Source organism: Pongo abelii, chromosome 1 (genome assembly GCF_028885655.2).
Source record: "Pongo abelii isolate AG06213 chromosome 1, NHGRI_mPonAbe1-v2.0_pri, whole genome shotgun sequence".
NCBI classification, from domain to species: domain Eukaryota; kingdom Metazoa; phylum Chordata; class Mammalia; order Primates; family Hominidae; genus Pongo; species Pongo abelii.
Genome location: NC_071985.2, coordinates 205470142 through 205487375, shown reverse-complemented (window position 1 = coordinate 205487375; position 17234 = coordinate 205470142). Strand labels below are relative to the sequence as shown.

The window sequence follows — 17234 nt, the reverse complement described above, 5'->3', positions numbered from 1 at the left end:
CATTCTCTCCTAGAAGCAACCGGGGTTAGCCAGAGAGAAAGCATAGGAACCGAAACCAGGGGATGTGGGCTCTGGCCTCAGCTGTGCCACTCACCCACGTATCTTGACTGAGCCTCATTCCAGCTCTGAGCCTTGGGGTTTTTATCTGCAAAATGCGGTGCCTGTGCCTCGCTTATCTCAAAGCATTGTTGTAAAAAAAAAGGAAGTGAGATTATTGGTGGTGACAGTTTTGGGTAAACAGTAAAGCACTTGATACATTGAAATGGACTTTATGAACTGTAAAAGGTAGTGCAGGCTGGGTGCAGTGGCTCATGCCTGTAATCCCAGCACTTTGGGAAGCCAAGGCGGGAGATGGCTTGAGGCCAGAAGTTCAAGACCAGCCTGGGAAACATAGCAAGATCCTGTTTCCACAAAAAAAAAAAAAAAAAAAAAATGTTTTTTAAATTAGCCAGTCATGGTGGCATGCGCCTGTAGTCCTGGCTACTAGGGCGGCTAAAGCAGGAGGATAGCTTGAGACCAGGAGTTCAAGGCTGCAGTGAGTCATGATCATGCCACTGCTCTTCAGCCTGGGTGACAGAGCAAGACTGTGTCTCTTAAGAAAAAAGGGGGGTGGGTGTGGGCCAGGCATAGTGGCTCACATCTGTAATCCCAGCACTTTGGGAGGCCGAGGCAGGTGGATTGCTTGAGCACGGGCTTTCAAGACCAGCCTGGGCATCACGTCAAACCCCACCTCTACAAAAAAAAAAAAAAAAAAACCACACAAAAATTAGCCAGGCAAGATGGTGTGCACCTATAGTACCAGCTACTCGAGAGACTGAGGTGGGAGGACTGCTTGAGCCCAGGAGATCGAGGCTGCAGTGAGCTGTGATCACGCCACTGCATTCCAGCCTGCATGACAGAGCAAGACTTTGTCTCAAAAGAAAAAAAAAAGGGCCGGGGGGGGGCGGAGTATGCGCAAATTTGTTTTTGACATGCTTCTCCCATTAGCCAGCCAAGCTCAGCTCCAAACCCAGGCCCTGAAGATCTCCCTCCTACAGAACCAAGGGGGTGGGGAGGGGTAGCTGAGTGGTGATCCTCTCCCTGCATATTCTGTATCTCTCTCACACACAAACATGCAAACAAATACACACACAGAATCTGGCTGTGATTCCCCTCAGCTGAAGACACACAGAGGCATATCAGCCTCTCAGCTGGCTTTGCTGGCCATCTGCTCCTGGGAGGGGAGCTGTCTGGCTGGAGCAGGCCACGTGCAGCCTGGATATGCTCCCGGCCCATCATTCCAGATACATGTAGACATAGCCAGAGCCAGCTCCCTGTCCACCACATAACCACAGGCACACATGCACACGCAAAGACACACCAGAGGCTTCTCCCCGCTCTCATCATGCTGTCAAGGAGCCCAAGAGGGGCTGGTCAGAGAGGGGGCTGCAGCAGGGTCCCAGCACTTGCCCTTTGGGAGCTGGCTCCACTGCCGACCCAGACACACACCCCTAGGCCCGTCAAGGGGTGCTGCCGGCTCCTGCTCCACTGTTGCCCTCTCTGAGGCCCAAGCCTCCACCCATCTAGGGGATAGGAACAGGAAAGTGGGGGATGCTGCCAAGAAAGAGAATGCCGTCTTCTTCAACAAGGCCCACTTCACAGGCCTGGGGTGGGAAGTGGGGAATCTCTGCTCCCTGTAAAAGGACAACAAGATCCCAGCCTCTCCTCATACCTGCTTCCCACCACCAATCAGAGAAAACTCAGTCCTGTAGGCACATTTTGTCACTGATAGCATAAACTGTGAATTCCTTACTCCTTCAATGGCCAGATGGGGAAACTGAGGCCCAGAGATGAGAAAGGATTTTCCCAAGGTGAACACAGTGTCGGGGGCAGAGCTGGGACCAGATACTGGGCCTCTGGCTCACCGTCCATTCCCTTCCAACTGCAAAAACCGCTTCATCATTCATCTGTCCTGTGCATATTCTAAGCATATGCTATGTTGCAAACCCTATGCTAAGGATAAAGGATACAACAGTGAACAAAACAGGTTCCTCATCCCTAAGGCGTTTACAGCAGGAATCACAGAGTCAGCATTAGAGGGAATTCATCGGTCCCCTTTGCGTAGCATTTTCCAATTGACAAAGCACTTCCCCACCCCAACTCTTACTTCATCCTCCCTGCAAACTCACAGGTCAGTGGTTTGTTTGTTTTGTTTTGTTTTGTTTTGTTTTTTGAGACGGAGTCTCGCTCTGTTGCCCAGGCTGGAGTGCAGTGGCGCCATCTCAGCTCACTGCAACCTCCACCTCCCAGGTTCAAGCAATTCTCCTGCCTCAGCCTCCCAAGTAGCTGGGACTACAGGCACCCGCCACCACGCCCAGCTAATTTTCGTATTTTTGGTAGAGATGGGGTTTCACCATGTTCGCCAGGATGGTCTCCATCTCTTGACCTCGTGATCTGCCCGCCTCGGCCTCCTAAAGTGCTGGGATTACAGGTGTGAGCCACCATGTCTGGCCCACAGAGGTCAGTATTTTAACCTGCAATCTGCAAAGGAGGAAAGTGGAACTTCCGAACGACTCAAGGCCCTGGCTTGTCAGCAGGAGCTGAGATCAAAACCCCGGATGCCCACCTCAGGCCCAGGACCCAGTCATCTAAGGGGCTGACCTCTTTCTCTGGCTGGTTTGTCAGGACTTAAAGATAGTGGTGTCTCTTTTGCTTCCCTAGCATTCCCCAACACACCTCCCACCCCTATCGCCTCCCCCAACACACACACCACCCCAAACACCTGGAACACAGCTGGGTATTCAGTCAGAGCTAAAGGAGAGCAGCCAGAGGTGTGGGGAGAGAGCCTGCTGGTTCTGTCATATTTCGCAAGTGAGCGAGTGCACAGCCCCACGTCTGGACCTCCTGCCAGCGGAGGACGGCGGGTGCCAGCCTGGGTTCTGTCCCCAGCACCTGGGACCTGATAGGGGCCATTGGTTGTGGGCTTGGCCCTGTGTATAAGAACCTGGTTATTTGCAGCACCCCCTTCCCCACCCCGCAAACCTAGCATTTAGTGAGTTCCTAAGTACCCTGCCCTGTACCAGATCCTTTATATGACCCGACAATTCTGTGGGGGAGATGGGATTATCCTTATTTGACAATTTAGAAAACTGCACAGAGATGGAGCGTAACTTGGCCAAGACCACACAGCTAGTCAAGTAGATGCCATTTGGCTCCCTGAGATCCAAGCTGCCCCCATCACCACCATCACAAACCACCTCCCAGTGAGGTCTCTGGGGTCAGCACTGCCGCCATCACCACCATTACCACCTCTCATTGAGGTCTCTGGGGCTAGCACTGCCCCCATCACCACCTCCCAGTGGGGTCTCTGGGGTCAGCACTGCCGCCATCACCACCATCACCACCTCCCAGTGGGATTTCTGGGGTCAGCACTGCCCCAGCCTCAGGAAAGCCAGACTTGGGTGTTGGGTCCTCCAGGAATGTCTGGACACTAGAAGTTATTTCTAAACATGAGACTCTGGGCCTGAGAAAGGTGCCAGAACAATCCCTTAAAAACAGAAGCAGCCGAGCACAGTGACTCACGCCTGCAATCCCAGCACTTTGGGAGGCCGAGGCAGGCTGATTGCTTGAGCCCAGGAGTTGGAGACCAGTCTGGGCAACAAGGCAAGACCTCGTCTCCATAAAAAATACAAAAATTAGCCAGGCATGGTAGAGCATGCCTCTAGTCCAAGATACTCGGGAGGCTGAAGTGGGAGGATCACCTGAGCCTGGCAGGTCCAGGCTGCAGCGAGCCATGATCGCGCCACTGTGCTTCTGCCTGGACAACAGAGTGAGAGATCCTGTCTCAAAAAAGAAAAAAGAAAAGAAATAAAAGCACCCATCTGCTTAGGTGCAGTCTGGGGGCATGACCTTGGTTTGCCTCCTGAGGACATTTTTATATGCCTCCCCCTTGCCCAGCAGGGGCCAGGATTCCCCCTTACCTGTAGCAGGGGCAGCGGCTTCAGCTGCAGTGACCGTGTGTCTCTGTCTGGGTCCTGGCCACAGCTTCAGCCTCTATGCTGTCTGGCAATTGCAGAAGTGAGGAAACAGAGTGTATCACTACCAAGTCACCCCTGGGAGGAAATGCTGTGGCCCTAGGGCCTCTCAAGGGGTGCCACAGGAACTTCCAAGCTGGGCCACCAGGACCTGGGCACTGCACAGAGGCTTCTCAAAGAGCAAGGGATGGGGTGGGGTGTAGACAGCGCCCGAGGCCAGGAGCTGAGGTGAGAAAGAGGAAAAGCAAGAGAGAGAAAGCAAGTGCATGTACTCAAGAGAGCGAAAAAGGGAGCATGAGAGTGAGAAAGAGGAGGGAGGAGAGATGAGGGACCAGGAAAATCAAAGGAGAGAGGGAGGAGGCAGGAGGGAGTCGGGAAAAAAAAAATGAGAGGGCGGAGGAATGGATGGAGGGAGCGAGGCTCAGGGAAAAAGACAGATGTAAACACCGGGAGAGATGAGAGGAACAAGGAGATTCAGGGACAAAGACAAGGTAAGATCCAAGACAAAAGATGAGATGACGAGACACAGACAGCGAGCATGTGCCTGTGCACATTTGGGTCTGTGTGTCTCTGGATGGGGGTGAGAGAGAAAATAAAAGAAAGGGAGTGGAGGAAAGAGAATGCCCGCTGGGATATAAAGTGGAGGGAGAAGAGAGGAGCTCGGAAGAGCCACTGTGGTCAGTGGCATGACAGGGCAGGGCATCCCTGGAGACCAAGAAACATTGAGCCCAGAAACCCCATGGGAACAGATCTGTGGGGGTGGAGGTGGAAGCTCCCTGAGACTGTGTTTTGTAGACATAGGGTCTCCCTGTTTTGCCCAGGTTGGTCTCAAACTCCTGGGTTCAAGGGATCCTTCCACCTCAGCCTCCCAAAGTGTTGGGATTACAGGCATGAGCCACTGAGCCTGGCCCTGTGTTTGTTTTTTTGTTCATGCGGTTGATTTCTGGAGAGAACTGGCTCCATTGTCCAGTAGAATGTTCTATATTCTGGACTTGGTTGATTGCTTCCTTGTGAGGTCCTTTAATTTATTCCTCTGTCTCCTGTATTTTCTGAAAACAGGTTAGACCTAAAGGCTTGATTAGATTCAAATTTGGACAGACTTTCTTTTTTTTTTTTTTCACCCAGGCTGGAGTGGGTTGGCAGCGTGTGAGTTCATGGGAGTGCGCGGGTGAAGAGGGGCAGGCAATCGAGGGTGAACGCACATGAATATGTGAGTGTGGGTGTGGGGGTATGTGTGAAAGTGAGCCGGTGGGGGCATCCCGTGTGCATAAATGAGAGGTGAGCCAGAGTATCTGCCTCAGTTTCCAATCCATTTGCCCACTCATTCCTTCAACCAACTAACAAGCACCATCTGAGCACCCCCAGGCACCAGGCACTGGGGTGGACCCTGTCTAAAGAAGCAAGTCCCTCAGATACATCAGCCGACCCAACAACCTCCTACACGGGGAAACTGAGGTTCCGACAGGACCAGAGTCCCACAGCAAGGCAGGTGTAAGCAGAGTCGGGGGCCTGCATTGGCATCCTGTCTCAGCTCTGCTCTGGGTATCTGGGCCAGGCTCCTCCTCCTAATGTCCCTTATCAAAGTCAAAAATGGCTCTCAAAGGACAAAATACTTTTTTTTTTTTTTGAGACAGAGTCTCACTCTGTCCCCCACGCTGGAGTGCAGTGACGCAATCTCAGCTCACTGCAACCTCTGTCCCAGTTTCAAGCAATTCTCCCACCTCAGCCTCTGGAGTAGCTGGGATTACAGGCAAGCACTGCCACGCCTGGCGAATTTTTGTCTTTTTAGTAGAGACGGGGTTTCACCATGTTAGCCAGGCTGGTTTTGAACTCCTGACCTCCAGTGATCTGCCCACCTCAGCCTCCCAAAGTGCTGGGATTACAGGCATGACCCACCGTGCCTGGCCAGGACAAACCACTTTTAACATTTGCCTTACTCATGTAGAACTAGAGCCAAGCATCTGCCACCTCCTCCACCTCCAGCCCCACATCACACACAGGCAGACACATTCAGACCACATAACACTTGCACACTCGCATACACTCAGTGCCTACTCTCATGCAAAGATGCCCACTCACACTGTGTTCCTCCACTCACCTGCACACTCACGCCCAGTCTCCCCTCACTCACACCTGCCAGGCTCATCTCCTTCCTCGAGTTCATGCGTCCATACTGCTCCATGCTCACCCACCACACGCACTCTCCCAATCCCTGCCAGGGACATGTCCTGCCAGGGACATGGAAACAGGCTCAGGCCAAGCACTTTGGGAGACCAAGGCAGGAGGATTGCTTGAGCCCAGGAGTTCGAGACCAGCCTGGGCAATATAGTAAGACCCCATCTTTATATTTAAAACAAAAAAAAGAAAAGAAACAGGCTCAGTTTGATCATTTCTTCTTGTCTGCCTTACAGGCTTTTTGAGCCTCAAGTGCCCTGAAATATGAGGACATGGTCTGTACAGGAACTTAGCCTTCATGCAAACTGCTCACCTAAAAGGCAAGGCCTCAACTCTGCTCCCCAGCCCAGATCCTTGGTTCCAAAACAGTTTCACCTCAGCCCTCCTCCAGCCACCACCCTCCAGGAGGGACAGCAAGTCTGGGAGGGACCTCCGGGATCAACCAGCCTCCATTGCCCAGAGTCTCCAGGACGCCTGGCTCAAGGTCCGGGACTGTTGGCTCAGCCTGCCTTCCAGTATAGTCCCTTCCATGCGCATATGTGGCAGCTGCAGATCAGCACCTCTTTTGAGATTATCAATAAGCAGGGTAGGTAGGTAGATATTACTATCAATATTTTACAAATGAGGAAACTGAGTTCAACTCTTTCTCTCACACCCCACATCCATTCTGTTAGCAAATTATGTTGGCTCCACTTGAAAATATGTCCAAATTTGGCCGGGCACAGTGACTCACGCCTGTAATCCCAGCACTTTGGGAGGCCGAGGTGGGCAGATCACTTGAGGTCAGGAGTTCGAGACCAGCCTGGCCAACATGGTGAAACCCTGTCTCTACTAAAAATAATAATAATAATAAAAAGAGCCAGGCGTGGTGGCACACACCTGCTGATTACCACTGGTAATCCCAGCGGCTTGGGAGGTTGAGGCATGAGAATTGCTTGAACCCAGGAGGCGGAGGTTGCAGTGAGCCAAGATGGTGCCACTGCACTCCAGCCTGGGTGAAAAAAAAAAGAAAATATGTCCAAATTTGAATCCAATCAAGCCTTTAGGTCTAACCTCAGTTTTCAGAAAATACAGGGGACAGAGGAATAAATTAAAGGACCTCACAAGGAAGCAATCAACCAATTCCAGAATATAGAATATTCTACTGGACAATGGAGCCAGTTCTCTCCAGAAATCACCCGCTTGAACACAAAAACAAACACAGGGCCAGGCTCAGTGGCTCATGCCTGTAATCCCAACACTTTGGGAAGCTGAGGCGGAAGGATCCCTTGAGCCCAGGAGTTTGAGACCAACCTGGGCAAAACAGGGAGACCCTGTCTCTACAAAACAAAACAAAACAAAAGGTTAAAAATAAAATGAAATAAAAGCACACAAGAAACAGGGAGGAGATTGTTCCAGATTAAAAGAGATTTAAGAGGACGCACATGGTGGCTCATGCCTCTAATCCCAGCACTTTGGGAGGCCGAGGTGGGCAGATCACTTGAGGTCAGGAGCTCGAGACCAGCCTGGCCAACATGGTGAAACCCTGTCTCTACTAAAAATACAAAAATCAGCCGGGCGTGGTGGCACACGCCTGTAGTCCCAGCTACCTGGGAGGCTGAGGCAGGAGAATTGCTTGAACCCGGGAGGCAGAGGTTGCAGTGAGCCAAGATCAAGCCACTGCTCTCCACCCTGGGCGACAGAGCAAGACTCTGTCTCAAAAAATATATATATAAAAAAGAAGTTGCAGCTGATCCTGCAACAGGCAGGGAGGGAACCAGGAAATAAATACTCAAACCTTTCTCTTCTCCCATCCTCTGACGTCTTATCGGCACCGCCAGTTGGCTGAGCCCAACTAGAAACAAAGGAACCATTAATGTGGTCCATACAGGGCAGCCTCCAGGGCAAGAGGTGGGTGAAGAAGGGTGGAGTGTACTCTGGGCATGCATCACCATTCCCACAGTGGGTCTGGAGGAGAAAACAGAAGATATCCAGGACAGACATATCTGAGAAAATCACAGAAACTGGTATATGGACAGGATTTTAGATAATTCTAAGGAATTCTTGATAATAGTATTAAGAGATAATGGTGTTGCAGTTATAAACAAAATGTCCATATATGTGGAATTTGCTTTAAAATATTACAGCAAAATAAGAAGAAAGGAAGGAGAAAGAAAGTAAGAAAGACAAAGAGAAGAAATAAAGAAGGATGGATACAGAGATGAAGAAAAAAGAAAGGAAGAGGAATGAAGGGAGAGAGGGGAGAAATACAGAATGTGGCAAAATATTTATTTTATTGATTGATTTTTATTTATTTATTTTTTTTAGATGGAGTCTCACTCTGTCTCCCAAGTTGGAGTGCAGTGGCGCTATCTCAGTCTCACTGTGTTGTCCAGGCTGATCTCAAACTCCTGACCTCAAGCAATCCGCCCTTCTCCGCCTTCCAAAGTGCTGGGATTACAGGTGTGAGCCACCACGCCCGGTGGTGTGTTATTTGAAACCACTAAGTTTGTGGTAACTTCTTATAGCAGCCACAGGAAACTACCACAAGGATTTCTTGTACTCTTCCTTCTCTTTTTGTGTATGTTTGAAAACTTTTCTAATGAAGTTGTGTTTGAGCACGTACAATTCACAACACCACCTATAAAACAGTCTTGCCAAGGAAACCAAAACAGAATCAGCAAGTTTAACCACCAGTTTACTCCTGTTATAGAAGGAAACAGATCATAGGGATGCACTCAACAAACGCACATGATAAGAAACGTACAGAACACACAACCTGCTTTCTTCAATAAATAAATTCTAGCCGAGCGCAATGGCTCACGCCTGTAATCCCAGTACTTTGGGAGGCTGAGGCGGGCGGATCACCTGAGGTCAGGAGTTCGAGACCAGCCTCAACATGGAGAAACCCCGTCTCTATTACAAATACAAAATTGCCGAGCATAGTGGTGCATGCCTGTAATCTCAGCTACTCGGGAGGCTGAGGTAGGAGAATTGCTTGAACCTGGGAGTCAGAGGTTGCGGTGAGCCGAGATTGCGCCATTGCACTCCAGCCTGGGCAACAAGAGCAAAACTCCATCTCAAAAGAATAAAAATAAAAAAAAAATAAATTCTAAACAAGAAAAAAAGATATAGGGAGAAACTATTGATTAAAAGAGAATTAAGAGGTCAAGCATAGGAGCTCATGCCTATAATCCCAGCACCTTGAGAGGCCGAAGTGAGAGGATCACTTGACATAGGAGTTTGAGACCAGCCTGGGCAACACAGTGAGAACTCACCTCTAAATAAATTAACGACTTAAATAGAGAGAATTAAGAGACATAGCAACCAATTGCTACATGAATCTTCTCGGATCCTGATTCAAACAAAAGGGAAAAAAAAGAAAGAAATTGGGCCGGGCGCAGTGGCTCATGCCTGTAATCCCAGCACTTTGGGAGGCCGAGGTGGGTGAATCACTTGAAATCAGGAGTTCGAGACCAGCCTGGCCAACATGGTGAAACCCCATCTCTACTAAAAATACTAAAATTAGCTTGGCATAGTGGCACATGCCGGTAATTCCAACTACTCAGGAGGGTGAGGTGGGAGAATCGCTTGAACCTGGGAGGCAGACATTTCAGTGAGCCAAGATTCCACCACTGCACTCCAGTCTGGGTGACAGAGTAAGACTCTGTCAAAAAAAGAAAGAGAGAGAGAGAGAAAAGGAAGGAAGGAACGGAGGGAGGGAGGGAGGGAAATTGAGGATTGCCAGACATGGTGGCTTATACCTATAATCCCAGCACTTTGGGAGGTCCAGGTGGTCCTCACTTGAGGACAGGAGTTTGAGACCAGTCTGGACAACATAGCCAGACTCCATCTCTACAAAAACTTTTTAAAATTCGCTGCAGTGAGCCATGATCATGCCACTGCACTCCAGCCTACATGGCAGAGTGAGACCCTGTCTCTTAAAAAAAAAAAGAAGTGTGCTGATAATTGTTGAAGCTGGCTAAGGGTACATGAGGATCCATTATACCTTTAAATGTACTGTTGCACATGTTTTCTTTTCTTTTTGAGACAGAGTCTCACTTTTGTCACCCAGGCTGGAGTGCAACGGCACGATCTCGGCTCCCTGCAACCTCCGCCTCCCGCTTTCAAAAGAGTCTCCTGCCTCAACGTCCCAAGTAGCTGGGATTACAGGTACCTGCCACCATGCCGGCTAATTTTTGTATTTTTAGTAGAGATAGGGTTTCACCATGTTGGCCAGGCTAGTCTCGAACTCCTGACCTCAAGTGATCCACCCACCTCAGCCTCCCAAAGTGCTGGGATTACAGGCGCGAGCCACCAGGCCCAGCGGTTTTCAATTTTTTATAATTAAGAAAGGGTTTTTTGTTGTTTGTTTTTTAAAGAAATTCAATTTTGTGTTTGTTTTTTAAAGCAATACTTGTTGAGCTTTTGAGATCGGAACAGCAGTGAAAAACAAAACTGTCCCAATGTTATGTAGTGGATAATTGTGTCTTGGGATGTAATTTTCCTGTGATAGCATCTTATTGGGATGTTAAGTGCTGTATCTCATGCAATGGAGATGGAAGTGAAAATTATGCAGCCTAGAAAGCTCTGTTAAATGACAGAAAAGGGGCTCCAACAACAATGAAGATGCTGGCGTAAAAGATGCCTATACGTTTGTTTCATGAAATTTGAGTGCAAAAAAGAAATATTTATAAAATAACGAGCTATTGCCCACAATATTTAAGTATATAAGTAATTAAAATAATAAATTAAATATTATAAGTAAGGCTGGGCACAGTGTCTCATGCCTGTAAAATCACGTCTCTACAAGAAATATAGAAAAAATTAGCTGGACATGGCAGTGCACGCCTGTAGTCCTAGCTACTCGGGAGGCTGAGGTGGGAGGATCACTTGAGCCCAGCAGGTTGAGGCTGCAGTGAGCCGTGACTACACCACTGCCACTCCTGCCTGGGTAACAGAGTGAGATCTTGTTTTCAAAATATGTGTGTGTGTAATACGTAGGAATTTTACTATATCAGTGGTTCTCAACCAGGGGCTATTTTGCCCTCTAGTGAAACCCTGTCTCTACTAAAAATACAAAAATTAGCTGGGCATGGTGGCACGTGCCTGTTAATCCCAGCTACTGAAGAGGCAGAGGCACGAGAATCACTTGAACCCAGGAGGCAGAGGTTGCAGTGAGCCAAGATCACCCCACTGCACTCCACTCCAGCCTGGGCAACAAAGCAAGACTCCGTCTCAAAAACAAAACAAAACAAAACAAAAACTTTAAATGATGGATGGATAGATAGATAGATAGATCCAAAATCTTGCCACTTCTCACCACCTCCACTGCTATAGCCCTGGTCCAAGTCCCTCCACCTCCCTGCTGGATTGCAGCCTCCTACCTCGTCTCCCTGCTTCCATACTCACGTCCCCATTAGTCTGTTCTTTTTTTTTTTTTTTTTTTTTTGAGGTGGAGTCTTACTCTGTCACCCAGGCTGGAGTGCAGTAGCGCGATCTCAGCTCACTCCAACCTCCGCCTCCCGGGTTCAAGCAATTCTCCTGCATCAGCCTCCCAAGTAGCTGCAATTACAGGTGTGCACCACCACACCCAGCTGATTTTTGTATTTTTAGTAGAGACGAGTTTTCACCATGTTGGCCAGGCTGGTCTTGAACACCTGACCTCACGTGATCCACCCACCTCGGCCTCCCAAAGTGCTGGGATTACAGGCGTGAGCCACCGTACCTGGCCTAGTCTGTTCTTAACACAGCAACGCAGTTGAACTATTAAATATCAGTCACATCACATCACTCCTCTGCTCAAAGCCCCCCAGGGCCTTCCATCTCACTTACAGGAGAAGTCAAAGTCCTTTAAAGCACCTGCAAGACCCTGTAAGACCTCACTTCATCCCCTACATCTCGCTCCCTGCACTGTAGTCATTCTGGTATTCCTGCCCTTCCTCAACACACTCTCACCTCACCTTTTTGTTTTTCCTTTTGTTTTTTTGTTTGTTTTTGAGACAGAGTCTCCCTCTGTCGCCCAGGCTGGAGTTCAGTAGTGCGATCTCAGCTCACTGCAACCTCCTCCTCCTGGATTCCAGCGATTCTCCTTCCTCAGCCTCTCAAGTAGCTGGCGTTACAGGCGTGCACCACCACACCTAGCTAATTTTTGTATTTTTAGTAAAGATGGGGTTTCACCATGTTGGCCAGGCTGGTCTCAAACTCCTGACCTCAAGTGATCCACCCACCTCGGCCTTTCAAAGTGCTGGGATTACAGGAGTGAGCCACCATGCCCGGCCTCACCTCACCCTTTTGCACCTGCTGTTCTCTCTGCCTGGACCACCCTTCCTCAGACACTCAAAGTTAGGTCTTTCCTCAAATGCCACTTTCTCAGTGGGGCCTTTCCTGACTACCCTAATAAGTTGCAGCCATCCCCCCACATTCCCAGGCTCTCATCTTGCTTTCCTTTTCTCCACAGCACGTATCACATCTAATACAACATGTATTTTATTTATTTATTTACTTTGCTCATTATCTTCTCCCCAGGTAAACTGTAATCTCCTTGAGTTTATTGCCAAGATCTGGAACATTGCCTGGCACATTGCAGGTGCTGGATAAAGCTTAATGAATGAATGAATGAATGAATGAATGAATGACATTGGAGAGAGGAAGTGATTTATTCAAGTAACATAGCTGGTAGGTAACAGAGCTGGAATTAGGATCCAGATACACTAAACTAGTGCAGTCCTGAACAACTATTTTAAAGGGGTTGTTCAGTTCTTTCTGCTCTCAAAACTTGTCCTTTGCCAAGAGTGTTGTGGACACTTCCTTGCTGTGAGTATCACTTTTCTCATCCGCAAATGGAGGATAATGTGGGTGAAAGAATACCATAGGGAAAAGGGCACGCGTTTTAGAATCAAAGAGACTTGAGTTCAAATCTTGATGCCATCTGCTTTCTGTGTGAACTTGAAAAAGCCAAATTACCTCTTCAAGTCTGTTTTCTAATTTGCAAATGGGAATAATCATATAGGAATAATCACAACCTAATTCTGTTGTGAAGACTATCAGACCAAAGGAAAAAAAGGTTACGAAGATTGGGAAGGAAAAGCAAAACTGTCATCTTCACAGACAGTATGACTATTTACATAGAAAAATTGCAGCAATTCCATAGAAAAATTATTAGAACCAAAACAGCACTTAAACAAGATTTCTGGATATAAAACCAACATGTAAAAAGCAATCATGCTTCTATAAACAAGCAATTCAACAGAAAATGACATTTTTAAGAAGACACAACTTATAACAGCAAGAAAACTATTTTGGCTTTTTTTTGTTTTTTCTTTTTTTGGCTAAAAATGTGCAAGATCTTTGAGATGGAGTCTTATCCTGTCACCCAGGCTGGAGTGTGGTGGCGCCATCTCAGCTCACTGCAACCTCCGCCCCCTGGGTTCAAGCAATTCTCCCACCCCAGCCTCCCCAGTAGCTGGGATTACAGGTGCACCACCATGCCCGGCTAATTTTTTTTTTTTTTTTTTTTTTAGTAGAGACAGGGTTTCACCATATTGGTCAGGCTGGTCTCGAACTCCTGACCTCAGGTGATCCGCCCTCCTCGGCCTCCCAAAGTGCTGGGATTACAGGTGTAAGCCACTGTGCCCGGCCCCAAGATGTGCAAGATCTTCATGAAGGAAATTACAAAAGTTATTTAAAAAAAAAAAAGAATTAAATAAATGGGTAGATGTACTATATTCATGCATGAGACTGTCAATATCATCAAAATACAAATTCTTTCCAATTTAATCTATAAATTCAGAACCAGTGCAATCAAAATCCCAATAGTTTTCCCAGAAAATTTACAGGCTAATCCTAAAATTCGAAATGAAAAAGCAAAGCGCCAAGAGTAGCTGAGAAATTTTTGAAGAACAAAGGCATATATATGAACAACAAGGATACCTGAAAAGACTTTTCATATCACATGTCAAGTCTTACTTTAAAGTCACAGTATTAAGACAGAGTGGTGCTGGGCGTGGTGGCACACACCTGTAATCCCAGCATTTTTGGTAGGCTGAGGCAGGCGGGTCGCCTGAGGTCGGGAGTTCAAGATCAGCTTGGGCAACATGGTGAAAACCCATCTCTAATAAAAATACAAAAATTAACCCGGGGTGGTGGCACACGCCTGTAATCCTTGCTTCTGCAGAGGCTGAGGCAGTAGGATCGCCTGAACCTGGGAGGCAGAGATTGCAGTGAGCCGAGATCGTGCCATTGTGCTCCAGCCTGGGTGACAGAGGGAGACTCCATGTCAATCAATCAATCAATCAATCAAGACAGAGTGGTATTTTTTTCTTTTATACCAAAGTAGTCGCACTATGTTGCCCAGGCTGGTCTTGAACTCCTGAGTTCAAGCGATCTGCCCACCTCGGCCTCCCAAAGTTCTGGGATTACAGGCGTGAGCCACCTCATCTGGCCCTCAAGAGTGATATTATCATAGCGATTCCAAAACCCATGCTCTTTTCCCTGTGGTATTCTTCCACCCACACTATCCTCCATTTACTGATGAGGAAAGGGCTACTCACTGAAGTGAAGAGGAATAAACAGAGCAAAGGAACAAAACAGAGACCCCATAAATAGAGAGCTCATCTATGGAAACTTGACACATATGACAGAGTTGCCATTACAGATCAATAAGAGTAGATATTAGCTACTAATAGCCACTAATAGCACAAGTTATTAGCTATCCATTAAGGAAAAATAATAATATTAGTTCTCCCACATCATATCCAGAATTAAATTCCAAATGGAATAACAACCTGCAAAAAGCAAAATATGCAAAATTTTGGAAGAAAATAGAGTTGAATATCTTTATGATCTAGGGGTGAGAGAAAAAAAATTTTTTTTTTTAAGACAGAATCTTGCTCGTCACCCAGGCCGGAGTGAAGTGGTACAGTCTCGGCTCACTGCAACCTCTGTCTCTGGGCTCAAGCCATCCTCCCACTTCAGCCTCCTGAGTAGCTAGGAATAGAGGCACCATGTATTTTTTGTAAAGTGGGGTTTCGCCATGTTGCCCAAGCTGGTCTCAAACTCCTGGCCTCAAGCAATCTGTCCACCTTGGTCTCCCAAAGAGCTGGGATTACAGGTGTGAGGCACCATGCCCAGCAAAGAAAACTTCTTAAATTAAGACATGGAAATTACACATAATAAAGGAAAGCTGGACAAATTTGACCATAGAAATTTGAAAACTATGTATATTAAAAGACACTGTAAAACTGATGAAAGCCAGGTGCAGTGGCTCACACCTATAAACCCAGCACTTTGGGAGGCTGAGGCAGGCGGATCAATTGGGCCCAGGAGTTCAAAACCAGCCTGGGCAACATAGCAAGACCTCATCTCTACTGAAAATATAAAAATGGCCGGGAGCAGCGGCTCACACCTGTAACCCCAGCACTTTGGGAGGATGAGGCGGGCGGATCACTTTGACCCAGGAGTTCGAGACCAGCTTGGGCAACATATCGAGACCCTGTCTCTACTAAAAATACAAAAACTAGCCTGGTGTGATGGCGCACGCCTGTAATCCCAGCTACTTAGGAGGCTGAGGCATGAGAATCACTTGAGCCCAGGAGGCAGAGGTTGCACTGAGCCAAGATTTTGCCACTGCACACCAGCCTGGGTGACAAAGGGGGACTCTGTCTCAAAAAACAAACAGGCTGGGCACGGTGGCTCATGCCTGTATCCCAGCACTTTGGGAGCCCAAGGCAGGTGGATCACCTGAGGTCAGGAGTTCGAGACCAGCACGGCCAACATGGTGAAACCCCGTCTCTACTAAAAATACAAAAAATTAGCTGGGCATGGTGGCAGGCCCCTGTAATCCCAGCTATTCAGCAGGCTGAGGCAGGAGAATCCCTTGAATCCTAGAGGTGGAGGAACCCGGGAGATCGCACCACGCACTCCAGCCTGGGCAACAAGAGCGAAACTCCATCTAAAAAAAAACAAAAACCAAAAACTGATGAAGAGTCATAAATCAGGAGAAGATATTTGCAACATATGTAACAAAGAATTTTCAGGCATTACATAATATAAATTTTATAAGTCAACTAAAGAAAAACCCAATAGAAAAATGAGTCAAGAAAGGAATAGGCAATTCACAGAAGAAAAAGCCCAAATGACCAAGAAATATAAAAATATACTCAACATTTCAGGAAATCAGGAGCCTAAGTTAAAACAATCACCACCCACCTGAATGGAAGAAATTCAAGTCTGGCAATTCCAAGTACTGGAGAGGATACAGAGCGATGGAAACTCTCATTACCCTGCCAAAAGACAATGCAATTGCCACTACTATTTTGGAAGTTAATTTCATAATCAATGCTTGCCAGATGTTGTGCCAATTAAAAGAAAAATAAAATAATAAAAAATAATAATTGTATAATAAAGTTGAAAATGTGCACATTCTTCCTAGGTATTTACCAAAAATATTAAACACAGAAATAAGGAAACAGACATTTGTATGGTTCTTCAGTGTGATCCTGTACATATGTTGAAATGAAAAGAGCTGCATATAATAACAAAGACAATAAACATAATGCGGCCGGGCATGGTTGCTTATGCCTGTAATCTCAGCACTTTGGGAGACGGAGGCGGGCAGATCACGAGGTCAGGAGTTTGAGACCAGCCTGTTCAATATGGTAAAACCCTGTCTCTACTTTTTAATACAAAAATTAGCCGGGCATGGTGGCGCGTGCCTGTAGTCCCAGCTACTCATGAGGCTGAGGCAGGAGAATCGCTTGAACCCAGGAGGTGGAGGTTACAGTGAGCTGAGATGGTGCCCCTGCGCTCCAACCTGGGCAACAGAGTGAGATTCCATCTTTAAATAAATAAATAAATATAAATAAACATAATGCGATACTAAAAAAGCATGTTGCAGAAGACAAATTATACTTTTTGAGACAAGCTCATGTATTTGAGACAAGCTCATGCACTCCAGGCTGGAGTGCAGTGGCATGATCTCGGCTCACTGCAACCTCCACCTCCTGGGCTCAAGGCATCCTCCCACCTCAGCCTCCCGAGTAGCAGAGACTACAGGTGCACACCACT

General features: G+C 47.5%; 2 protein-coding genes across 3 annotated transcripts in view; both read right to left on the bottom strand.

Moving 5' to 3' along the window:
* EYA3 (EYA transcriptional coactivator and phosphatase 3) overlaps positions 1–4058 on the bottom strand; it is a 205789-nt gene extending 201731 nt beyond the window's left edge. The window contains exon 1 of the mRNA XM_054538878.1: positions 3960–4058. The gene's annotated coding sequence lies outside the window, so the exon portion shown is untranslated. The remainder of the gene's footprint in view (positions 1–3959) is intronic.
* Positions 1–17234, bottom strand: part of PTAFR (platelet activating factor receptor) — a 53728-nt gene that overhangs the window by 25118 nt on the left and 11376 nt on the right. The window contains exon 1 of one of the 2 annotated variants that reach the window (XM_003775756.4): positions 3960–4087. The exons of the other annotated variant lie outside the window; for it this stretch is intronic. The gene's annotated coding sequence lies outside the window, so the exon portion shown is untranslated. Of the gene's footprint in view, positions 1–3959; positions 4088–17234 lie in introns of those variants that run through there. 2 annotated transcript variants of the gene reach the window in all.